The 26,622-nt window shown below is 39.4% G+C and overlaps 1 long non-coding RNA gene across 2 annotated transcripts in view; it reads right to left on the reverse strand.

The window, feature by feature from the left end:
- The window catches only part of LOC129526938 (uncharacterized), a 373,113-nt gene that overhangs the window by 27,574 nt on the left and 318,917 nt on the right, over positions 1-26,622 (reverse strand). For both annotated transcript variants that reach the window (XR_008671753.2, XR_010131205.1), the window contains exon 4: positions 3,992-4,157. This is a non-coding gene — a long non-coding RNA (uncharacterized lncRNA). The remainder of the gene's footprint in view (positions 1-3,991; positions 4,158-26,622) is intronic.

Consider the following 26,622-nt stretch of genomic DNA (forward strand, 5'->3'; position numbering starts at 1 on the left):
TAGTACTTAGCATCTGTTACACAGAGCTCTGTTTAAGGAGCAATGAGGAGACAAGTTCAGAACAATGTCTCTAAATTTGCAAAATAAAGGAAAAACACGTACAAGATATATACCTCCACATCTATCCCAATTTATAAGAAGGTTTTTAAAAAGCATGGCGGAGTAAATCATTTTCAGACTTTGATATTGAAAGTTTAATTAGTAGTAAATTACTTGTAACATATCTCGTTAAGTCCATGGATATAGAGCTTTGACCTAGAGAATCTGTGGTCCTAAAAGTTATTTTCAAAATCCATTCTACGCAGTCCCTCACTGGAGAGAGGGGGTAACAGCTTTTTAAAGCAGAGGAGTGCTTTTGATCCACTTGTCACTTCCAGGGAAGTTGTCAGTTGAATCTAATATTTTCTGGCAAAACAAATGTATGAACCATTGCTCTTAAAGTTCAGAGTTAAGGTTCTCCGAGGTAGAAAGCTTCATAGAGAAAGAGACTTAGAGAGAAATGTGTTTGATTTAAATGAGGTTAGTGCCAAGGAGCGAGCTTTAGAAATGGAGAATGCTATGCAAAGGAGCAGAGGTGAACACATGCATGACTTGTAGAGAACAGCAAAAAGCACAAACCTGACGGGGAGGGGAGCAGAACTACAACCTCTGTGCATCTGGAAAAGACAGTAGCAAAAGCAACTTGCTGGTTGGGTTGCTGTAAGGATTAGATAAGATCACGTCTGTAATGCCCTTACAGACTCTGTGTGCTAACAGAGTGAAGGGCACTTTAAAGAAAGTGTTCAATGAATGCCAGCTATGTGTTGATTACTTTAGGTTCTGGAACAGATGATGAATGCAGGGCTTGGGAAAATGCTATATCAAGGGCCTCTGCAGGGCCAGTGGGGCAGGCATTGGCCCTGTTGTTGCTGGGAAGGCTACCTGCTTCAGAAGGCACTCATGCTATGGGACCGGCAATAAGGATGTGACAGTAAATCAGTCAAAATGAACGGGACTTGATGACAACATGGTAGGACAGACTCTAAGCTCAAAATAAAAATAAAAATTTGAATTTAAATCTAAGGGAACCACATTGAAGGAAATTTGTTACATGGGTGATGGAAATGTTTTGAAGCTAACATAGGACTTGAAGCAATCTAAAATCTAGTGACAGGCAGGTAGCAAGTGCCACCCCCGGCTGAAGGGAAAGGGAGAAGATGTATTCCAGAGTCCAGCAGCTGGGATCACTGAGCCTAGGGTTTGTCAGGAGGAAAGTGAAGCCCCTGAGCAGTTCAAGAAGAGGTGGTCACTGCTGAGTTGCTTTCCCCAGAGAGCAGGGGCCACAATCCCCTGGCTTCCTTCTTCCCTACTCCAGGCTCCCAGAAGTCCCTCCCCATGGCTATCTCAGCCCGAAAGGCCAAAATAATGCAAGCGTGTAGAAGGAAGGTCAGGAAAAATGTAGGAATGGATCTCAGGGCAGGCCAAGGACAAAACAGATTCTGAAGAAAGTATCAACTGAAATAGATGACTCTCTAGAACTGTTCCAAGATAAACTTAGGCACGTTAAAATTTTAATGAGTTTTTTGAGCATTCGTAAATTCACCAATCAGGCAGGACTCCATTGTAGGCAGTTCAGCACTCCATGGGGGGATATGGTGTGCAGAGCTAGAGAAGAAACCATTTATAAGGTATTTACAGAAGCAAGGGCAAGGCTAGGCTTTGATTGGTTAGAGTGGAAAGTCCCTTACTTAGAAGTAAGTTAGTGGTTTCTGATTGGCTCTGCGTAAGTTTCATTTAACTGTTTACAATAGGCTTGTTTGCCTACCCAAGGCATTGGAGCCCTCTAGGCCCAATGTCCTCTTTTCTGTTTTTTGTTTGTTTTTGTTTTGTTTTGAGACAGAGTCTCACTTTGTCACCCAGACTGGAGTGCGGTGGTGCGATCTCAGCTCACCTCAACCTCCACCTCCCAGGCTCAAGTGATTCTCCTGCCTCAGCCTCCAGAGTAGCTGGGATTAAAAGCACACACCACTACCACCCGGCTAATTTTTTGTATTTTTAGTAGAGACAGGGTTTCAACATGTTGGTCAGGCTGCTCTCAAACTCCTGTCCTCAAATGATCCACCCGCCTCAGCCCCCCAAAATGCTTGGATTACAGGCATGAGCCACTGCGCCCAGCCCCAGTGTCCTCTTAATTAAATTTTTTAACAAAACAACTAGAAAGAGAAATAGGCAAGCTCAGCTTAACTCTTGTTTTAGACAAAGATGACTCAAGCCAGGTATTTTGCTTTGATGAGGAGGAGAAGGAGTTGTGGGGCCAAGGGAGATAAATGGCTGGAGGGAAGGGGGCCTCTCCCAAGGAATGTCTCTTGTACTGGGACTGTGATACCATCTCCTAGGATCCTGCTGGGAGGTGAGTGGGATATAACCCGCCATGGGTCTTTATGGATCTGTGTGTGTGTGTGTGTGTGTGTGTGTGTGTGTGTGTGAATTTGGTCTGCTTAGTTGGAAGATTCTTTCTTTAAACATTAATGTCACTGGCTAGGCACAGTGGCTCATGCCTGTAATTCCAGTATTTTGGGAGGACAAGGCAGGCAGATCACTTGAGGCCAGGAGTTTGAGACCAGCCTGGCCAACATGGTGAAACCCCATCTCTACTAAAAATGCAAAAAATTTGCCATGCATAGGGGTGCACGCTTGTAATCCCAGCTGCTTGGGTGGCTGAGTCAGGAGAATCGCTTGAGCCTGGGAGGCGGAGGTTGCGGTGAGCCGAGATCGTGCCACTGCACTACAGCCTGGACGACAGAGTGAGACTCCCATCTCAAACAAACAAACAAACAACACCTTAATGTCACTGATTAACCTGCTGCTGGGGGTTCTTCTGCTTACAGCTTCTGTCTCTTACTTAACCTTGATCTTTATAAGTCAAACACTCGAGGTAAGCTTGCCTTACTATGACTCTTGTGACTGCCATGTTACCTTATTGATTCCAACAGGAAATTTGAAAAAAGTAAACACTTTAGGGCAGAAAGATAATAAAAGGAAAAAAAGATGGTTAGAACTACCACAAATGAATTTAAGTGTTTCTTTTTTTTTTTCAGTAAGTCTTTAGAGGACATACCAGGACAACTAATATTAATTTCCCTTACTTAGTTTTATTTTGTAATTGAGCTGACCATTCGTTGGATTACATTTGACTGTTGATTTGGTGTGTTATGACTCCGTGGCCATAACTAGAAAGCTTATCATCCTCGGTTAGTGTATACAGAGCTGGCAGCAGGAGCACCACTGGCTGTCTCATTTCTCAGGTATGATGTATCTTTGCCAGTCTTATGACTTTCACAGCTTTGGGTGAATAATACAGCTGTGTTCATATATCCTGTGATCACATTTCCTAACCCTAAGGAAATATTGGTAGAGGACCTCCATCTCCTTTATACTTGTAGCTAGAGTTTACTAAAGAAAGAGCATGAACCAGAATAATAATTTATGAATACTATAGTGAGTAATATAGCAGAGATAAGAGAAAAGCAATGTGTATAGAGGGGGCTGATTCATATTCAGATCCGTGTGTGTTCTTTTGTGGATCTACAAGGGCAATCTGGGACAAGGATATCATTTCAACTAGTTTTTTACCCCAAGGGGAAAGGGTACGTGTTTCCTTAGCTCTGGGGTTGAGTTAAACAATGTTGTATGTTCATTTTAGCCACTTGAGTGCCTACAAATTATGATTGAGTGTCTGTCTTCAAGCTGGCCTGGGTCCATATTAATAATGGGAAAATTCTTCTCAACCTTCTCCAAACCACAGGTCTCAAAATTAGGCTGCAGGTCTTTTTAGGAACAAATCCATCTCAATGACATTTATATGCATGTTTATGTGTGTAGGTGTTCGTGGGTATGATTACATATATTCTCAAAAAGTATAAAATAGCTTTGGCAATAACCTTACATTTGCTACATCTACTTCAATTAAAATTAGGGAATAGTGTGTCCCAGGAAAAAGAAGCAAACTCACCTTCACTGCCAGTTTAACATTTAGATTATCTTCCAAGTCACCTTCTGACATCACGATGCTCAAAAGGCTTTCTTTTCTGCTGCATGAATTGTTTTCCTTCCAGCCTCTCTTAGCTTGGTTACTGACACCTCCCTCTAGTTGCTTTAACTCCACTTCGTATTGCAACCTGTAGAGCAGAAGAGCATCCAGATGCCCCTTCATTTCCCCTACTCAACAATAACAAGAAAACAACTTGCAACTGAATTAAGGAAGCAAAACAAAAACAATTCTGGCAGACAATAAGTGGACCAAAGCAACTCAATATTTCATCCTCATGTTCTGTTTGAAGAGTTTCATGAGAATCTTGTTTATAATCCCATTGAAAATAAAGTGCTCAGAAATAAAAGCTGTTTCATTTTTTCAAGCTCACTCTCCTTTGTTCATGGTACACTAATGGAACAATTTTTAAATAATGACTTAATTTTTTTTCCTTGTGAAAAATGCTTTCTGCAATCAAAAGCGGGTTCTTTATTTTTGAGCTTGGCACTCACATTCATTAGGACTAGTTGCATCCAAGTAGTAGAGGCTTATCTGTTCAGCTGGAAATGGGACATTAACATTTTAAGAGGATGATGCATAAGCTTTTAGAGATAATATTCTCCCTGCCCTATTCTGTTGATGCTGTCTTAGAAAATGCAACATATTTTTCCCTAAGCAATGATGAGTTCATAAAAAACAGGTTATTACAAAAGACATAATTTTTTTTGCAATCCTCCATCACTTCAAAAAATCAAAATTTGGGTTACAAATAGAAAGTTTACCAATATGAGAGAAAGCCCAAACTAAGCACCCATCAAGTCCAAATCAACAATGAATATATCTCTCTGTGTAAACGTCCACCACAGTATAACAGTAACATTGCACGGTCCTAGCAGGCAGGCAACTGTAGTGGCTAAGTCTCACCCTTTCTCATTTTCTTTTTTTCCTTTTTTGTTTCTCCTCTTGTTGAAGGGATTTCTCTCTCCTCTGGCCTCCTCAAAAATTTCCTCCCTCAATTTCCCCCACTGTCTCCTGCTTCATCACTTTCTTCCAGTCTGCCTTCTGGCTTACTCTCATTAGCAAACAAGCTCCACTATCTCAGTGTAACTAACCTTCCATTTCCCCATCCAAACTATAGCCTTATATCCTTCATTTTTAATAGTCAGACTTCTCTGGTGTTGTTTATGCATGCTGTCTCCAATTCCTCCTTTCCCATGCTCTTCAATCCATTCTCATCTGACTTCTGTCCCTATCACTCCATAAAACCTTTCCTGGCCAAGCTCACCAAAGATCTCTGTTTTGGCAAATCTACAATTATTTATCCTTTTTAAATTTTATTCCCTCTCTTAGCAGGACCCAATAAAACCAACCATTCTTCCCCGTTGGTGAGAGGGACAAAATCCCCCTCCACTGGAAGGCAGAAGACAACGGACTTCCTAACAATGTCCATTGTTTTGCTTTTTATCTAACTCTACCTGCTTTCAAGGTCCAGACTGTAACACAGCAAATGTAGCTCAGTCCTCATCTGCACTCACTTATATTTTTAAAAAGATAAGGAGAAACTGACCAGAGTTTATTCTGTTAGAATTTCCATGGGAATCTCCCAGTTCAAAGGTGACTTTGGGCCAGCACTATGTTGGAATCCTGGTGGTTACCTTTTGAGTATCACAAGAAAAAACAATACATTCAACTTATTTCTATACCCCTGGTCTTTTACTCATATTTCATATACTGAAAAACTAATGAAAACTCAAAGCAAATTTTATCCTTGAAAAATATCTTTGATTCTTCGGTTTTTACCCCTGTAGAGGCTCTTCTGAAGCCTATTCCAGGAATGAATTCTGGTCACTTATCTTAGGCCAGTTGCTCTGTTTCTTTGCTAATTTTATGGATTTAAGTTAATCTGTTAATGAAACAGATGGGGACATGGGTGCTTGAAAGAACTATGCAGTTAGCTATGAAGAATAAACTAATTTATCAACTCTTAGCAGGGAACCATCTGAAGACTTAATTGAGATTTGTCTTTAGAACTCAGAGCTGTTGTTTCACTAGGGTATGTTTTCATGGTGTGCTAATTGTCCTCTAGGGAATCTATTCTTTCTCACTTTTTTTCTTTACTGTCTGTCAGTGTTCTCTATCCACTCTCCTCTCACTTACAGCTCAACAGTCTAGCCTGCCTGATGTTTCCACTTGTCATCTATCTGCCCATCAACCTATGTATTTCTGTCCTGCAGAGCACTGGGAATTGCAGGCACTTTGACAACAGAGCAAAATTAGCATCAACAGTAACCACAAGGAAGTCCAAGTGACTTCTTTGGAATCAGCCATTTGCTTACCCTGAGAAGGAGTCACAAGGAGGCCCATCAAGCAGTGAATGGTACTGCCATGTCTCTCAAAACTAGGGTGTAGGGAGATCCGAGGAATTCTTACCCTGGGACATATATGAAAACTAGCATTTCATTGCAAGAAGTTTTAATTTTCCTGTGGCCACTGCCTAAGGGGATTTTAAAGCACTGCCGGGTACTGCAGACATCTGCTTTTGATGGATTGCCAGTAGCATTTCCCACTCTAAGAGTCCTCAGTACAACACAGCCAGCTGTGTAGTCTATTTAACCACAGTGTGAAAACTTTCAGCCTTGAAACTACCAGCAGGTAGGTCAATGGGTGCCTAGCTTCATTAGTTAATGCAACTTTCTATGAATGTATTCAGTGTCCATTGATGAGTATTAACAGGGGTCTGGGCGCAGGGAATATTGCTGAAGGTCCCCAAACCTACTCAGTTCCACCCATGATTGTCAGAGAAGAGCCCTGCACACTGAATAACTCCACCCTTCCCCACCAGTCATCAAGACAGATGTGCATGCTTACAGACTAATTCCACACTTTCTCCACCCCTGGCCCTCATCCATGGAGATCTAGAAGTTATCCCAGAATGTAAACTTGCCTGCCCCCAGTATTCACTATCACACACTTTAAGTCCTCTAGGAATTAATCTCATGTTGCCCCTTATTCTAAGAAACTCCCAAATTACAGGTCACCTTCAGCCCTCTTAGTTCAATCCCCGAAAGGCTTTGATGTCACATCCTCTATTCCCTGCGTCCACCAACCCCTGGCTTCTAAAACCTTTCACTTCACCCCCTAGAATTCCCAGCCCATTGGCAACATAATCTCCTATATTTTTGAACTCCTGGGCGCAAGTGATCCTCCCGCCTCGGCCTCCCAAATTGCTGGGATTACAGGCATGAGCCACCGCACCCAGCCCACATCCTATATTCCCAAACTTTTCTCTGAATTTCCCTTTTGACTTCTCACTGTCACTGAAACTGGAGTCCCCCTGAGAGCTGCTTTCCCTGCAGCCCTCTCAAGTGGTAGCAGGCAGTGAAAAGGGCATCTTCCTTGGTCCTCACTTCCTCTTCAGACTTTTCTCCCTCTGTGTTTACCTTCCAGCCCTAAAACCTCCAACTTTGAATCGCTTGACATCAGATTATATAAAGAACATCTGCTCCTTGTTTCAGTTATTCTTGACTCCTGTGTGCTCCCTTAATATTTTCCCTCCAGCTTGTGTCCGGCCCTCCAGACAACTCTTACTCATTGATTTTTTTTTCCTACACATGTAAAGATATTCTCCACACTCAGAATTCAATTCCTTGAGCTTTTTTCCTCACTGGTTTTGTTCTTCACTCTACCTCAGCCTCTACTTTTAGGCTCATAATATTGACCCCATCACTACCAAGAGCCACAGCCCATCCACAGTCATAGTTCTATGCACCCCACTCTCTGACCACCACTTCCTTTCTTTCCCAATAGTTATTTCAGGTGGCTAAACTCCAATCAAATCTTTTATTTTTAGACACAATCTCACTCTGTCTCCCAGGCTGGAGTGCAGTGGTGTGATCTCAACTCACTGCAACCTCCGCCTCCCATGTTCAATCAATTCTTCTGCCTCAGCCTCCCAAGCAGCTGGGACTACAGGCACCCACCACCACACCTGACTAATTGTTGTATTTTTAATAAAGACAGGGTTTCACCATGTTAGCAAGGCTGGTCTCGAATTCCTGACCTTGGGCGATCTGCCCACCTCAGCCTCCCAAATTGCTGAGATTACAGGCATGAATGCACCGCGCCCAGCCATCCAATAAAATCTTGACAACACCTCTGCACTTTCTCTTCCCAGTGGTCTCTTCCCTTCTTCCCAGTTTAAATTCCATTGTCCTTCATTATAATCAATCATTAAATATACCCTCATTTCCCTTGCTTATCTTGACCTTCACAGCATACAACTGGCAAAACCAGAACCTAATTAAACCCAGCTCTCAGCCTACTTCCTGCTTGCATCCTGGCTGTAGAACACGGCCGTAGAATGACTTACAAATGTACTGTCCTGCATCATTTTATGTAGTCAGGAGACTACATTGGGCTCTTACTTATATCCAGCAATCTCATGCCAAATCCTCGATCCCATCACTCACTCTCCAGGAGAATACTTTCATACTTTTTCCCTTTTCTTCCAACCTCTAACATCTTTTCCCTAACTCTTCCTTTCAGTTTATAATTAAACAATCATTAGAGAACTTCTTCACCATTGTATTTGTTCACTCTTTAACATTTGTACTTGACCTCCCACCTCTTACAGCAAATTCATATAAGTTTAAATAATTTAAAATTAAATAATAAATAGCAGCAAAATTATTTGAAGGATTTGCCTGTACTCAGTGTCTAATTCCTCTCCTCCAATTACTTGTTAAGTGTCTTAAATTCAGTGATGTATATGCTCTTGCCAGTCCACCAAAACCATATTTGTCAAGGTTGTCAATTACCTCTACATTATTCAAACCAATGGTCAATTCTCAGCCAATTTTACTTGACTTGTCATCAGCATGTAGGGCAGTTGATCATTCCCTTCTAATTCAAACACATTTTTTCCCCTTTTACTTTGCTTCCAAGACACTATGCTTTCTTGATTTTCTTCCCATTACACTGGCCATTTCTCAGCAGCCTTGGCTAATACCTCCCCTTTTCTCCAGTCTCTTAATTTCAGGATGATGTTCCAGGGCTCCAATCTTGCTCCTCTTTCTTATCTACCCTCACTCCCTTGGTGCTCCATACAGTCTCCTGACTTTAAACATCACGCACATGTCAAGGACTCTGAAACTTATATTTCCAGTGTGAGCCTCTCTCTTAGACTCGAGGCTCCTGTGGCCACCTTTCCATGTCTCCGTTAAGATATCCAAGACAAACCTCAAACCTAACATGTACTCCCCATCTTCTCTCACCCTAATCTCCTGCTGCAACCCAATCTCCTCATCTCAGTTAGCCGTCTTTAGGCCGAAGTCCTTGCAGCCCTCTTTGATTATTTCCTTTCTCTCATATCCCATATCCATGCTATTATTCAAACATGTCCTGCAAATTTCCACATCAGAGTAATGACTCTTCTGGTTCACTCTGCTTAGAAAGCATAGAAGTGCTCCTCTACTGCAAAATGTCACCTTCTTAGTGATCTCCCTCTTATAAACTGAACGGCATCCCTTCTAACACTCACTATATCCTTCTCTGCTTTACTTTTCTCTCCATTTATTTCTCAAGCATGTATAAAGAATACATTCTTATAAGTGAGATTACAGTGTTAACTCATTTAAGTTTCATAACAATGCTATGAGATTATTGTCAACCCTACTCTACAGAGAAGACAATAAAGGCACAGAGAGGTTAAAATCTGCCCAAGGTCACGCAGTTGGCAGGAGACAGAGCTGACATTAAATCAAAGAGTCTGCCTCCAGAGTCTACACCCAGCTGCTATACCAGCTTATCTTTCCAAAGTACTTCTGGTCTCTGGCATTATATTTATATATTCTATATATAATATAGATATAGGCCGGGCACAGTGGCTCATGCCTGTAATCCCAACACTTTGGGAGGTCAAGGTGGGTGGATCACCTGAGGTTAGGAGTTTGAGATCAGACTGGCCAACATGGTGAAATCCTGTCTCTATTAAAAATACAAAAATTAGCCAGGCGTGGTGGCGGGTGCCTGTAATCCCAGCTACTTGAGAGGCTAAGGCAGGAGAATCACTTGAATCTGGGAGGCGGAGCTTGCAGTAAGCTGAGATTGCACCACTGCACTCCAGCCTGGGCAACAAGAGCGAGCCTCCGTCTCAAAAAATGAATAATAATATACATATATATGTGTGTGTGTGTGTGTGTGTGTGTGTGTGTATATATGTGTATATATATAACTATTATACATTATATAACCATTACATATACAATTAGATGGCTCTCTGCTGGTGTAGTTACCCATTCAATCATGGAAGAAATATTTACTAAGCTGACACTAGGTACTAGACGCTGTTCTGAGTTCTAGAAGTACAGCAGTGACAAAAACATTAAAACATTCCTACCCTAATGGAGCTAACATTCTACAGGAGGGAGAGAGACAATGAACAAATGAATGGAGATATATATATATAAAATAAAACATTTTTATAAATACATATTATATAAATTACATTTTATATAATATATAAAATATATAAATATAAAAGTATAAAATATATTTTTATAAAATATAAATAGGCATTATATCTATAACATACATATACATATTTATATATGAATATAAAATTACATAAAATTTATTTTTATATTTTTTAATAAATATTTTTTATAAAAATTTTTTATAAATATTTTTATTTTTATAAAATAAATTTATATTTTATGTTTATATTTATCTCTCTCTTCCTCTAGAGTATTCTATTAGGGCAGGAATCCTTTAATGTTTTTGTCAACGCTTTATTTCCAGAACCCAGAACAGCCTCTAGTATCTACTGTCAGCTGAATAAATATTTCTTTTATGAATAAATGGGTGATTACACTAGCAGAGAGCAATGTAATTCCAAAGTGAACAGAACATTCACTCAGGAGATCTATGTAGCACAGGGCATTCTGAGAAAATGGGCTGCCATTAGAGTTTTCTAATTGACTTTATTATTAAAACTCTTTTAAAAAAATTGGGAACAACGTGCATGTCAGTAAGTGACCAATATATCATGTATTCAATCTAATGGTTGCTGAAGGTTTTAGCAAAAGTGCAAGTTTCAGTTCCCTAGGAGTAGGACATCAGAGTTAGAAATCAGATGAGAGGCTGGATGGGAATAGGAAAAGGTAGGAGAATCCTTAATGGAAATAAGGGTAGTTAGTGGCAAGCCTGATGAGTCAGATTGTTTGGCACTGCCAGTGAGAAGCAGAGTGACTTCTCAAACCAATCATTCACCCTCTCCAATTCTTACTTTCTTTGTCTGGAACATGAATGTAATAGTACCTATCACATAGATTTGAAGAAAGTGTTAATTTAGTGGATGGGATAAAGCTATCAGAACAGTACCTGGGAAGTCACAAATACTCAACAAATCTAAGCAATTAATATTCATCACACACCTGGTACTCCAGTGAGGTAGATACTTTTATCCCCTTTCTTCAAGTGAGAGAACTGAACCTCAGAGAACTCAGGTAATTTGCTCACTCGACCTGTGAGTGACAGAGCTGGAATTCACATCTCAGTTGACCCAGCTCCTCATCTACCATATTACACACTTGTCCCTTGGTGTACATTCTGGAATAGAATCTTAACAATATTAATAATGCAATCTCTCGTGTGTTTGGAAATTACATGTGCTAAGGCTTGTTCTGAAAGCTTTACATGTATTACCTCATTTAAACTTCACAGCAACTTCACAGTGAAGTAGACCCTAACATCACCCCACTTTTACAAATGGGGAAACACAGGCACAGAGACAGCAACGCACGACCAAAGTTACATAGCTAACATGGGGCAAAGTCAGGGGTGGAACACAGGCAGTGTATCGCCAAACCCTCACCCCATAGCCCAAGGAACTACCGGAAGGTAACTCCTCGATAAAGAATAATGATTCCAACTTCAAGTTTTCCTGCTCCTGAAGTTTAGCAATAACTAAACCTTGATTTTCCCATTTTTGAGTCCAATTGTCAATATAGACTCTTCAACTCCATAATTAGCAGTAATAATAGTAATAACATCTTGTCCTGTGCTGAAAAATCTGACACTGACTAAAGCAGCAAATCTAAATAATTGATATTAATTACATGAGGTTTTTAGGAATAATCTGCCTGAAACAACTCTGCAATGAGAGGATTAAAAGGCAGAGATAATTCTCAGCGGCTGCTGGAAAGGCATTCTGCAGAGGCATGGCTGACACCAGCCTGTCAGCTCTGAGGTGACGCATGCCTTGTCTTCAATTGCTTAGCTTTTTACATTTTGTAACTCAGATAGTCAGACCATTCCTTGGTCAGTTTATGACATATTTAGCCCCCAGGTCCCCATTCATATTTCTAAACTATGGTCCCTTCATAACCTAAATATTTCTGCTTTATCCTCCTGTAGCTGACATTAGTTTTATAATTACAGAAATATGGACCATAAGTTCCTCATAGAATTAGCTTCCTAGGGCTACTTTTGAAAAGCACTACAGACTGGGCGGCTTAAAACAACATAAATTTATTTTCTTACCATTTTGGAGGCCTCTCACAACTCCTGGTCTTTTGTTTTGGTTTGGTTCTTCCCTGAGGCCCTTTTCCTTGGCTTGGTAGATGGCTGTCTTCTTTGGATGTCTTAACAGGGTCTTCCTTTCCTAACCTCCTCCTCTTATAAACACACCAGGATTGGAGCCCACCTCATGAGTTAAACTAATGGCCTCAGTTTAACTTGGTTATCTTTTTAAAGACTCTATCTCCAAATATAACCACTTGATGAGGCACTGGAGGTTAGGACTTCAGCATAGAAATATGGAGTAGATGCACAGTTTGGCCTGTAACACTGGTAGATTTTATTGTCCTGAAACAAATTTTGTCCTGTCACCTCCACTTCAGCATGCCTTCTCCCATCCAGGGAAGCCTTTAGTAAGGCAGTGGGAACATGTGAGCTATCATTCAGCCACCCTAATTTCTGTTCCCACAAAGGTTGAAGCATTAGGCCACAGATCTCCCCATCCATTTTCTGCAATATAATTTTTAGGAAGAAAGAGAAAAGAACTCACATTAACTGAGCACCTATTAAGCCTAGGAGCAGTGCAAGATTTTATCTATAAATATTATAGTTCATTTAAACTCTCAACAACCTTATGAAATGGGTATTATCTCAGTTTTAGAGACAAAAAGAACAGCCTCAGAGAATTTAATAACCTGGTAAAAAAATTGCCATAATTAATGATGAGAGAACTAAGAGGTTTGGATTCAAGAAAAAAAAAAAGGAAGAAAGAAAAGGAAAGAGGGAAGGGAAGCGGAAGGAAAGAGAGAAAGAGTGAAGAGAAAGAGAGAAAGAAAAAAAGAAAGAGAAAGAAAAAGAGAAAGCGAAAGAAAGAAAAAGAAAAAGAAAAGTGAGCAACGTGAGGGTTGAGGGTATAGGAGTAAGGGGGTGAGAGAGTGACTGAATTATGTTAAAAACCTGTGGGACAACAGATCACAGCAGAAAAGTTTAAATTCCCATTTATCCCTAAATGAGCCATTTTATAGCACAATAAAAGATAGCAGCATGTGATACAACCTAATACCACCCATTTGTTTAATCATGATATCCTTACAGCCCCCCAGACACCCATCGTGTGGGTCCCAAGACACTTCACAAGTCGAATTGCAGGCCTTACTTTCACCTCACACTTCCATGCAGCCATCTGTGAGGAGAGATGAGCTCCCAATTCCCTGGGTCCGAGATGCAGTACTTATATGCCTGCATTGCAGCATTAACACTTTGAACCAATTAATTATGCTTAAAGATAAAGAGAGAGCCATAAGAACCCACTAGGAAGAAGGAACTGGCAGAAGTAGAACAGCAATCATCAAGCATTTCTGTGGTACAAAAGGGATTGGGGGAAGTTCTATATCTGAGATCATCACTCTGCTAGCCTTTGGCAGATACAATTGGCAGAAGGCAGCTCATTGTGTTTGCCAGCAGGCATGAGAATTATGGAAAAGGTCATTGTTAGGGATTTCAATAAGTAAGCTGATTCTGGGATTCTCTGGGTATAGAAGCATCCCTGGTAAGAAAATACGACCTAGCTGGTCCCCAGGTTTTTTGCTAATTTCAGGACAACTACTCCTCTACATCCGAATGGATCCAATTTTTTCAAAAGCCTCTGCATTTTACCTGCTTGGCAGAGATGGTAATTTGGATAGAAGATAGGTACCTGAGTATGAATGATAGATTAATGGACAGTTTTAGCAATTTCTAAGAGCAAAGGTTAGTTAAATATCCTTTCCTAACATTAAGTTGAGCTCATATTAAGGGTCAACATTAAAAGGCCCCACAGGGTTTATAAATAGAACAGATGGGCCAAAGATTATATCATAATAGGAGACAGACGTGGGTCCTGGAGGCAGTCTATAAAGATGGGGTACCCATTCCAGAGAACAGCACCTGTCTGCCAACCCAACTCCCACCCCCACCCCCAAAGAAAGAAAAGAGCTCCACCCTTCTTAAGGATTGAGCCCCAACCAAGACCTTGGTTGCTTTGGCTCTGTTTATTATTTCTTTTTTGAGTGAAGAAAAAAAATGACAGAGAATAGCATTTGAAGTCACAATCTCTGAGAACATAAACTGGGACATGTTTTGGCTTGCCCTAACTTTAAAACCATTTTTATATATGAACATAAAAATAGACATTTTTGGAGTCTCCTTCAGATAATTACTTGGTAACCTCCACTTTTGGATTCTGGAGGATCTATTATAATGCTGCTATGAACTTTATTTCATACCACACCAGGGAGGGGGAGAGAGATACTGAGAAGTCGGAGTACTCAGATATTACATGGAATAACAGGGTCGTAAAAATCAATGTAAAATTTAATGCAAAAGGGCTGTGGGCACCCAACCATTCAAGTTAGGAGATAAGACAGATAGAAAGTAGGGTTGAGCTTCCAGAAAGTAGTATAGTATATTTTCCCTAACTCTATTGAAAAGTATACAATAATACTTCCGTTTGCCAATCCAACTGTGAGTTAAACATGTTTTCAGCCATGTTTTGGAACCTATTTCCTATTTGGAGAAAATAACCATCACCATAATAAAGCAAAAATAGCACTTATTGAACTTGTTCTATGTGGTAGGCATTGTGCCAGGCAGTTATATTATTAGTAAATTCTCATAACAATCCTGAATATTTTCACTGTTCCCTTTGCATATATGACAGCTGATAGAGGTGAGATCCTAGCCCATGTCACTCACATTAGATTCATGGTTATTTGGCTCCAAAAGCCATGATCTTTCCCAACCACATATCCATATCCAACCTTCACATTCAGGGCACTGTTGTGGGCACTTCTATTCACTGATTTAATGAATCCTATGAAAAGGAATTATGGTTTCCTCTTTAAAATTCTGGAGTAAAATTTAGAATATTAGCTGTTTTATCAACTTCAGAGGTTTCTGTGAAGTGGCTCACTTCAAGACCTAGGCTCCTCTGCATTTGAGAGTCACAAAGTGATACCAAAATCAAAACAAATCAATTACTGTGGAAAATTGGTGAATTCTTGATTATTTAATGGAGTCTAGAGTAGTAATTGATTGGCCAAACTCTAGAGGTACATCATCTGGCTTTACAGCCGTATTTTACCATTTCCTAGATTAGTCACCTTGAATAAGTTTCTTCATTTCCATGCATCACTTTTTTTAATTGCTCTCTTTCTTCAAGAGTACCAACCTGGGTAAGATGGTTCTGAGAATTATATGAGACAATGCATGCTTTAAATAGTCCATGATGCATAGTAGGTTCTCAAAATTTACTATTCTTATTATCATTATTATCATTACTTTTCTTCTACCCTAACTCTCCAATTCATTAGATACTTGAAAAATCTAACTAGGTGAGCTAACTAGAGGCTGGCTGTGTAACATATGGCTCTGGGACACAGGCAGCCCTAGAGAGACTTGGTTTGACTGCAGTACTATGTAACAGAGTTTTGTCACCAGTAGTTTCCTAGACTCTCAAAACTTTCCATGTTAAAAAGTAGAAACAGAACACATTGCATTTACGGTCAAGTGATTTTTGACAAGGGTAGCAGGAAGATTCATTGAGAGACAGAGTCATCTTTTCAACAAACGATAACTATAACAACACCACAGACAAAAATTAATTCAAAATGGATCATAGACATATCATAGACATAAGAGCTAAAACTATAAAGCTGTTGGAAGAAAATATATGAGCAGACCCTGCAAGATGGTTGACCAGATGCAGCCAGGAGGAGCTTCTCCCACTGAGAAAGACCAGACCATCAAGTAGATTGTCACACTCTAAGCAGATCTACAGAAAGAATGCATTGTGAGTGGACAGAGGGAGGATACCAACGTCAGTTTGAAAGGGAAGGAAACTAGGAATAATGCACAGGGTTACTGAGCACCAGAACTTGTTCCTGGCCTCGAGAGGCTCCTAGGGAAAGATGAGTAACATAGGCAGAGAGTAGCCTACTGTTGCCATGGATCTCAAGGATTCTAGCTGTGAGAAACCTCACAATCCCCATGGACATCTGAGTTGACAAGGGGAACTGCCTGGAAAGTTGGCATAAACGGAACTCCAGCTTGCATGGAGGCCAGAATGTTTGGCACAGGAATGGCTGCAGTGGAGTTCAGCCATGGGTGCCCATCCCCCAAGGCTTGCCATACTTCTCTAGGAGGCTTCAGCCTTGGTTAACTGTGGTGCCTGGGCTAAGCAGGGCTGTCTTGCCTGTGGGATGGGGCTAATCTTGTCTTAGAACTCCCCTGTCTGCTGGGCTCTGGCAATATCTGCTTATAGTACAACCTCAGCTTGGTAGTAACCACTACCATGGTTTTTTCACTTGCAGACCCTACCTATCTGTCAGAGTAATTTAGGAAAAACCCTACCAGTGTACAGCCTAGTCACAGCCTTCTCTGCTGGAGTGCATCTGTCCACAGCCTCCCCTTGCTACCCTGCCATGGTGCACATACTTGGGACCCTGCCACTACCCACTGGAATGCACACATGTGGACTTGCCTCCACCCCACCAGAACGTGCATGAGGACCCCCACCATCCAACCAGCATGCATGCACACTTGGTCCCACCAACACCACACCAGAGTGCTTTTTCTGGCAGCCCCAGTTGCAGTGTTGTTGCCAGTGGACTGGAAACACCTGGAGCCCTCTGGCACAGCTGGTGCTTAATCTTGAGGAGCCAGAGAACAAAGCTGCAGGCCTGGTTTCATCCCCTCAGGGTTAGAACACACAGTCAGGAGTGCTAAGCTGAGTCTTGGCCTCCTGCAAGTATCCAGAAATGAAGCCAACTGACTAAACCTTCAAGGACATCAAATAATATAAAAGTGAAAAGCCCCAACCAAAAGACAGCAACTTCAAAGATTAAAGAAGCATCAGTCCACAAAGATGAGATGAGAAATAACAAGTACAAGAACCCTGGCAACTCTAAAAGCCAGAGTATCTTCTTACCTCCAAAAGAATATATTAGCTTTCCATCAATGGTTGTTAGCCATACTGAAATGGTTGAAATAAAAGATACAGAATTCCGAATGTGGATGGCAAGGAAGCTCACTGAAATACAGGAGAAGGTTGAAACACAATCAAAGAAAAACAGTGAAATGGTCACAGAGCTGAAAAGCAACATATTCATTTTATGGAAAAACAAAGCTGAACTTCCGGAAATGAAAAATTCACTATAGGAATTTCAGAATGCAACTAGAAGCATTAATAACAGAATAGACTAAGCTGAGGAAAGAATCTCAGAAGTCAAAGCCCACTACTTCAAATCAATGCAGGCAGAAAAAAATAAAAAAGAACTTTAAAAAATGGACAAAACCTCTGAGAAATGTGAGATTACATAAAGAGACCAAAACCTGTGACTCACTGGCATTCCTGGAAGTGTAGGAGAGTGAGTAAGCAACTTGGATAACATATTTGAGGATATTGTCCACAAAAATTCAGAGAGCCCCTGTGAGATACTATAAAAGATTACCATCCCTAAGACACATAGTCATCAGATTCTACAAAGTCAATTTGAAAGAAAAAAATCTTAAATGCAGCTAAAGAGAAGAGGCAGGTCAACACAAAAGGAACCCCATCAGGCTAACAATAGACCTTTCAGCAGAAATCTTACAAGTTGAAAGGGATTGAGGGCCTACATTAAGCATCCTTAAAGAAAAGAAATTCCAACCAAGAATTCCACATTTAGCTAAACTAAGCTTCATAAGTGAAGGAGAAATAAAAACCTTTTCAGACGAGCAAATGCTAAGGGAATTCACTACCACCAGACTTGCCTTACAAGGGGTCCTTAACGGAGTGCTAAACATGGAAATGAAAGATGATTACCTGCCACCACAAAAACACAGTTAAGTATATAGCTCTGTGACTTTATAAAGCAACTATACAATCAAGTCTACATAAAAATCAGTTAACAACACAATGATAGGATCAAACCCTTACAAATCAATATTAACTTTGAATGTAAACAGGCTAAATGCCCCACTTAAAAGACACAGAGTGGGAAGTTGGATAAAGAAGCAAGACCAAACTGTATGCTGTCTTCAAGAGACATATGTCACATGCAATGACACCCACCAGCTCAGAGTAAAGGAATGGAGAAAGATCTATCAAACAAATGGAAAACAAAAGAGAATAGGAGTTGCTATTCTTATTTCAGACAAAATAGACTTTAAACCAAGAATCATCAGGAAGGATAAGGAAGGGCATTACATAATGATAAAGGTTTCAATTCAGAAAGAAGACTTACATATCCTAAATATGTATGCACCCAAGACTGGAGTATAAAGATTCATAAAACAAGTCTTTAGAGACCTATGAAGAGACTTAGATAACCATACAATAATAGTGGGTGACCTCACATCCCACAAACAATGTTAGATCATGAGACAGAAAACTAACAAAGATATTCAGGACCAAAACTTGACACTTGACCAAATGAACCTAAGAGATAGCTACAGAATACACCACCCAGCAACAACAGAATACATATTATTCTCATCTGCACATGGCACATACTCTAAGATCAACCACATGCTTGGCGGAAAAGCAATTCTTAACTAATTTAAAAGAAATGAAATCATACCAACCACATTCTCAGACCACAGGACAATAAAAATGTACAGCAATAGCAGATAAACAACTCGAAACCATATAATTGCATGGGAATTAAACAACCTGCTTCTGAATGACTTTTGGGTTAAAAAAATGAAATTAAGGCAGAAATAAAAAAAATTTGAAACTAATTAAAACAAAGATACAACTTTCCAGAATCCCTGAGACACAGCTAAAGCAGTATTAAGAGGAAAGGATTTTTTGTATAATTTTTTTAAAAACTTCAATAGTTCTGGGGGTACAGGTGGATTTTGGTTACATGGATGAGTTTTTTAGTAGTGAATTCTGAGATTTTTAGTGCATCCATCACCTGAGCAGTGTATACTGTATTCAATATATTTTCTTTTATCCCTCACTCTCCTCCCAACCTTCCTCCTCCAAGTCCCCATAGTCCATTATATCACCCTGCACGTTTTTGCATCCTCACAGCTTAGCTCCCACTTATAAATGAGCATACATGTTATTTGGTTTTCCATTACTGAGTTACTTCACTTAGAATAATGGCCTCCGGTTCCATCCAAGTTGCTGCAATAAACATTATTTTGTTTCTTTTTATGGCTGAATAGTAGTCCATGGTGTATAATAACACATTTTCTTTAACCACTTGTTGGTCAATGAGCACTTAGGTTGGTTCTATATTCTTGCAATTGTGAATTGTGCTGCTCTAAGCGTGCATATACATATGTATTTTTCATATAATGACTTCTCTTCCTTTGGGTAGATACCCAGTAGTGGAGTGAATGGTAGATCTACTTTTAGTTATTTAAGTAATCTACATACTGTTTTCCATACTGATTATACTAATTTACATTCCCGCCAGCATTGTAAAAGTGTTCTTTTTTCACCACATCCATGCCAACATCTATTGTTTTTTGACTCTTTTATTATTACCATTCTTGCAGGAGTAAGGTGATATCTCATTGTGGTTTTAATTTGCATTTCCCTGATGATTCGTGATGTTGAGCATTTATTCATGTTTGTTGGCTGTTTGTATATCTTTCTTTTGAGAAATGTCTATTCATGTCCTTTGCTCAGTTTTTGATGGGATTGTTTGTTTTTTTTCTTGCTGATTTGAGTTCCTTGTAGATTCTGGATACTAGCCCTTTGTCAGATGCATAGTTTGTAAATATTTTTCTCCCACAGACTGTGGGTTGTCTGTTTACTCTGCTGATTATTTCTTTTGCTGTGCAGAAGCTTTTTGGTTTAATTAGGTTCCATTTATTTATTTTTGTTTTTGTGTCATTTGCTTTTGGGGTCTTATTCATAAATTCTTTACCTAAGCCAACGTCTAGAAGAGTTTTTCCAATGTTGTCTTCTATAATTTTTATGATTTCAGGTCTTAGATTTAAGTCTTTGATCCATCTTGAGTTGATTTTTATGTAAGGTGAGAGATGAGGATCCAGTTTCATTCTTATACGTGTGGCTTGCCAGTTTTCCCAGCCAATTTATTGAATAGGGAGTCCATTCTCCAATTTACATTTTTGCATACTTTGTCAAAGATCAGTTGGCTGCAAGTATTTGGCTTTATTTATGAGTTCTCTATTTTGTTACATTTGGTCTAAGTGCCTATTTTTATACCAATACCATGATGTTTTGGTAACTATAGCCTTGTACTATAATTTGAGGTCCAGTAATGTGGTGTCTCCAGATTAGTTCTTTTTGCTTACTATTGCTCTATGTGGGCTCTTTTTTGGTTCCATATAAATTTTAGGGATTTTTCCTAGCTCTGTGAAAAATGATAGTATTTTGCTGGGAATTACATTGAATTTGTAGATTGATTTGGGCAGTATGGTCATTTTCACAATATTGATTCTTCCTATCCATGAGAATGGGATGTGTTTCCATTTGTAGTTTTTATTCTAGAGATCTTTTACCTCCTTGTTTAAGTATATTCTTAGGTATTTTATTTTTTATTTTTGCAGCCATTGTAAAAGGGATTGAGTTCTTGATTTGATTCCCATATTGGTTGTTGTTGGTGTACATAGCAGTGCTACTGATTTTTCTACATTGATTTTGTAACCTTAAACTTTACTGAATTCATTGATCAGATCTAGTAGCCTTTCGGATGAGTCTTTAGGGTTTTCTAGGTGCATGATCATATCATCAGCGAATATCAACAGTTTGACTTCTTTTTTTCCAATTTGGATGCCCTTTATTTATTTGTTTTTCCTGATTGCTCTGCCTAGAAGTTCTAGTACTATGTCAAATAGAAGTGGTAAAAGTGGGCATCCTTATCTTCTTCCAGTTTTCGGGGAGAATGATTTTAACTTTTTCCCATTCAGTATTATGTTAGCTGTGGGTTTGTCATATATGGCTCTTATTACTTTGAGGTAAGTTCCTTCTATGCCTACTTTGTTGAGGGCTTTTCACATAAAGGAATGCTATATTTTATCAAATGCTTTTTCTGCATCTATTGAGATGATCATAGGGTTTTTGTTTTTAATTCTGTTTATGTGATGTATCAAAATTATTGACTTATGTATGTTAAACCATCCTTGCATCCCTGGGATAAAACCCACTTGATCATATTGTACTATCTTTTTGATGCACTATTAGATTCAATTACCTAGTATTTTCTTGAAGATTTTTGCATCTATGTTCATCAGTGATATGGATCTATTATTTTCTTTGTTTATGTCCTTTCTTGATTTTGGTATTATGGTGATACTGGCTTCATAGAATGATTCAGAGAAAAATTCTTCTTTCTCAATCTTTGAGAATACTTTCAGCAGGATTGGTACCAATTTTTTGAATGTCAGGTAGAATTCAGCTGTGAATTCATCCGGTCCTGGACTTTTTTGTTGGCAATTTTTCTTTATTAGTGATTCAGTCTCACTACTTGCTATTGGTCTGTTCAGGGTTTCTATTTCTTCCTGATTTAATCTAGGATGGTTGTATGTTTTCAGAAATGTATCCATTTCCTCTAGATTTTCTAGTTTGTGTGCATAAAGGTGTTCACAGTGTACTTGAATTATCTTTGATGTAGGCATTTAACACTATATAACATTCAAGAGGAAAATTTATAGCACTAAACACTCATTTAAAATAGTTAAAAAGATCTAAAATTAACAACCTATTGTCATATCTAGAGGAACTAGAAAAATAGGAGTAAACCAACCCCAGAACTAGCAGAAGAAATGAAATAACCAAAATCAGAGCTGAACTGAACCAAACTGAGATGCAGAAATTTATGCAAAAGATCAATAAAACAAAAACATTGGATCTTTGAAAGACTAAATAAGATTGATAGACTGCTGGCTAATTATTAAAGAAAAAGAGAGAGAAGATTCAAATAAACACAATCAGAAATGACAAAGCTGACATTACCATCAACCAACAGAAAAACAAAAAACCTTAGAGATTATTATGAACATCTCTATGCACACAAACTAGAAAACCAAGAAGAAATGGATAAATTCCTGGAAATATACAACCTCCCAAGATTGAACCAGGAAGAAACTGAAATTTTGAACGGACCAATAACAAGTTCCAAAATTGAATCAGTAATAAAAAACTACCAACCAGAAAAAGCTGTGGTCTAGAAGAAATCACAGCCACATTCTACTAGATGTGTAAAGAAGAGCTAGTACTGATTCTACTAAAACTATCCCCATCCCTCCCCACCCCCCAAAAAGGAGAGGCTATTCCCTAAATCATTATATGAAGCCACCATTATTTCCATACCAAAACCTGACAGATACATAACCAAAAAAAGGAAACTTCAGGCCAATATCCCTGATAAACATAGATAAACATAGATGTAAAAATCCTCAATAAAATAGTAGCAAATTAAATCCAGCAGCACATCAAAAAGCTAATCCACCACGATCAAGTAGGCTTTATTCCTGGGATGCAAAGCTGGTTCAACATATGCAAATCAATAAAGTGATTCATCATGTAAATAGAACCAAAAATGAAAACCACATGGTCATCCCAATAGGCATACAAAAGGCTTTTGATAAAATTCAACATCCCTTCATATTAAAAACTTTTGACAAACTACCTTAAAATCATAAGAACTATCTTTGAAAAACCCACAGCCAACATTATACTGAACAAGAAAAAGCTGGAAGCAATCCCCTTGAGAACCAGAACAAGACTAGGATGCCCAGTCTCACCATTCCTATTCAACATAGTACTGGAAGTCCTAGCCAGAGCCATCAGGCAAAAGAAGGCAATCAAATAGGAAGAGAGGAAGTCAAACTCTCTTTGCAGATGATATGATTCTATACCTAGAAAACCCCGTAGTCTGCCTCTGGGGAGCTCCTTGAACAGACAAACAACTTCAATAAAGTTTTAGTACACAAAATCAATGTACATGAATAAGTACCATTTCTATACACCAATGACATCCAAGTTGACAGCCAAATCAAGAATGCAATTCCATTCATAATAACTAAAAATAGAATAAAATACCTAGGAATATGGCTAACCAAGGAGGTTAAAGGTCTCTACAATGAGAATTACAAAGCACTGCTGAGAGAAATCAGAGATGACACAAACAAATGGAAAAGCATTCTATGCTTATGTATAGGAAGAATCAATATTGTTAAAATGGCCACAGTGGCCAAAGCAATTTACAGATTCAATGCTATTCTTATCAAGCTACCAATTTCACGTTTCACAGAATTAGAAAAGTGTTCTCAAATTAATCTGAAACTAAAAAAAAGCCCAAATAGCCAAAACAGTCCTAAGCAAAAAGAACAAAGCTGGAGGCATCACACTACCCAACTTCAAACTATACTACAAGGCTACAGTAACCAAAACAGCAGGATTCTGGTACAAAAACAGACACATAGACCAATGAAACAGGTTAGAGGACCCAGAAATAAAGCTTTACATCTACAACCAACTGATCTTTGAAAAAGTCTACAATAACAAGCAATGGGGAAAGGACTCCCTATTTAATAGATGGTGCTGGGATAACTGGCTGGCCATACGTAGAACATTGAAACTGGACCCCTTACTTTAACCATATATAGAAATCAACTCAAGGTGCATTAAAGATTTAAATGTAAGACCTGAAACTAAAAACCCTAGAAGAAAACCTAGAAAATACCATTCTGTACATAGGCCTGGGCAAAGATTTTATAATGAAGTCTCCAAAAGCAATTGCAGCAAAAACAAAAATAGAGAAGTGGGACCTAATTAAATTAAACAGCTTTTGCACAGCAAAAGAAACTATCAACAGAGTAAACAGGCAACCCATAGAATGGAGAAAATATTTGCAAACTATGCATTTGACAAAGATCTAATATCCGGAATCTGAGCTTAAGTTAATAACGAACTTAAGCAAAAGACAAACAATCCCACTGAAAAATGAGCAAAGGACGTGAACAAACACTTCTCTAAAGAAAATATACACATAGCCAACAACAATGTGAAAAAAATCTTCAACATCACTGATCATCAGAGAAATGTAAATCAAAACCACAATGAGATACTGTGTTATACTCCTCAGAATGGCTATTTTTAAAATGTCAGAAAATAAAAAACGTTGGCGAGGTTGCAGAGAAAATGGAACACTTATAAACTGCTGGTGCGAAAGTAAATTAGTTCAGCCACTGTGGAAAGCAGTCTGCAGATTTCTCAAAGTACTTAAAACAGAACTACAATTTTACCTAGCAATCCCATTACTGGGCATATATGCAAAGGAAGGTAATTCACTGTACCAAAAAGACGCATGCACTTGTATGCTCATCACAACACCATTCACAGTAGCAAAGAAATGGAATTGACCCAGATGCCCATCAATGGTGGACTAGATAAAGGAAATTTGGTACCTATACACCATGATATGCTATGCAGCCACAAAAAAGAATAAAATTGTACCCTTTGCACCAATGTGGATGCAGCTGAAGACCACTATCCTAAGTGAATTAATGTGGGAACAGAAAATCAAGTACCACATTTGCACTTGTAAATGAGAGCTAAATATTGAGTACAGATGCACAGAAAGAAGGCAACAATAGATGCTGGGAACTACTTGAGAGTGCAGCACAGGAGGAGGGTGAGGGTCAAAACCCTACCCATCAAGCATTATGCTCACTACCTGAGTGAAGAAATCATTTGTACACCAAACCCCATTGATCCATGTAACAAACATGCACATGAACCCTCCGAACTTAAAAATTAAAAATAAAAATAAATACATATGAGTACATTTTTGGACCTAGAGTTGGGCAAAGCCTTCTTAGATAGGATGCCAAATGGACAAGCAACGAAAGAAAAAGAAATGAATAAATTTGACTTCATCAGATCTAAAAACTTTTGTTCTTAAAAAGACACTACAAAAAATAAACATACAACCCAGAAAATGAAAGAAAATATGTGCAAATCACATACTGATATCTAGAATATAATTTTAAAATCCATGTAATTTATAATGCAAAGATAAATTATTCAATATAAAAATGGACAAAGGTCGTAAATAGATACTTTTCCAAGGAAGATATACAAATGGCCAATAAGCACATGAAAACATACTTAACAACATTAGCCATCAGGAAAATGCGAATAATGACCACAGTGAAATACCACTTCACACCCATTATAACGACTATAATAAAAAACATATGGAGGGTGGAGCCAAGATGGCCAAATAGGAACAGCTCCAGTCTACAGCTCCCAGCATGAGCAATGCAGAAGACAGGTGATTTCTGCATTTCCAACTGAGGTACCGGGTTCATCTCACTGGGGAGTGTCAGAAAGTGGGTGCAGGACAGTGGGCGCAGCGCACCTAGCATGAGCTGAAGCAGGGCGAGGCATCGCCTCACCTGGGAAGCACAAGGGGTCAGGGAATTCCCTTTCCTAGTCAAAGAAAGGGGTGACAGATGGCACCTGGAAAATCGGGTCACTCCTACCCTAATACTGTGCTTTTCCAATGGTCTTAGCAAAGGGCACATCAGGAGATTATATCCTGTGCCTGCCTTTGAGGGTATTACGCCCATGGAGCCTCGCTCATTGCTAGCATAGCAGTCTGAAATCAAACTGCAAGGTGGCAGCGAGGCTGGAGGAGGGGCACCCACCATTGCGGAGGCTTGAGTAGGTAAACAAAGCAGCCGGGAAGCTCAAACTGGGTGGAGCCCACTGCAGCTCAAGGAGGCCTGCCTGCCTCTGTAGACTCCACCTCTGGAGGCAGGGCATTGCCAAACAAATGGCAGCAGAATCCTCTGCAGACTTAAATGTCCCTGTCTGACAGCTTTGAAGAGAGTAGTGGTTCTCCCAGCACGCAGCTGGAGATCTGAGAACAGACAGACTGCCTCAAGTGGGTCCCTGACCCCCAAGTACCCTAACTGGGAGGCACCCCACAGTAGGGGCAGACTGACACCTCACATGGCCGTGTACTCCTTCCTCTGAGACAAAACTTCCAGAGGAACGAGCAGGCAGCAACATTTGCTGTTCACCAATATCTGCTGTTCTGCAGCCTCCGCTGCTAATACCCAGGCAAACAGGGTCTGGAGCAGAC

Source organism: Gorilla gorilla, chromosome 16 (genome assembly GCF_029281585.2).
Source record: "Gorilla gorilla gorilla isolate KB3781 chromosome 16, NHGRI_mGorGor1-v2.1_pri, whole genome shotgun sequence".
In the NCBI taxonomy this organism is placed as follows: domain Eukaryota; kingdom Metazoa; phylum Chordata; class Mammalia; order Primates; family Hominidae; genus Gorilla; species Gorilla gorilla.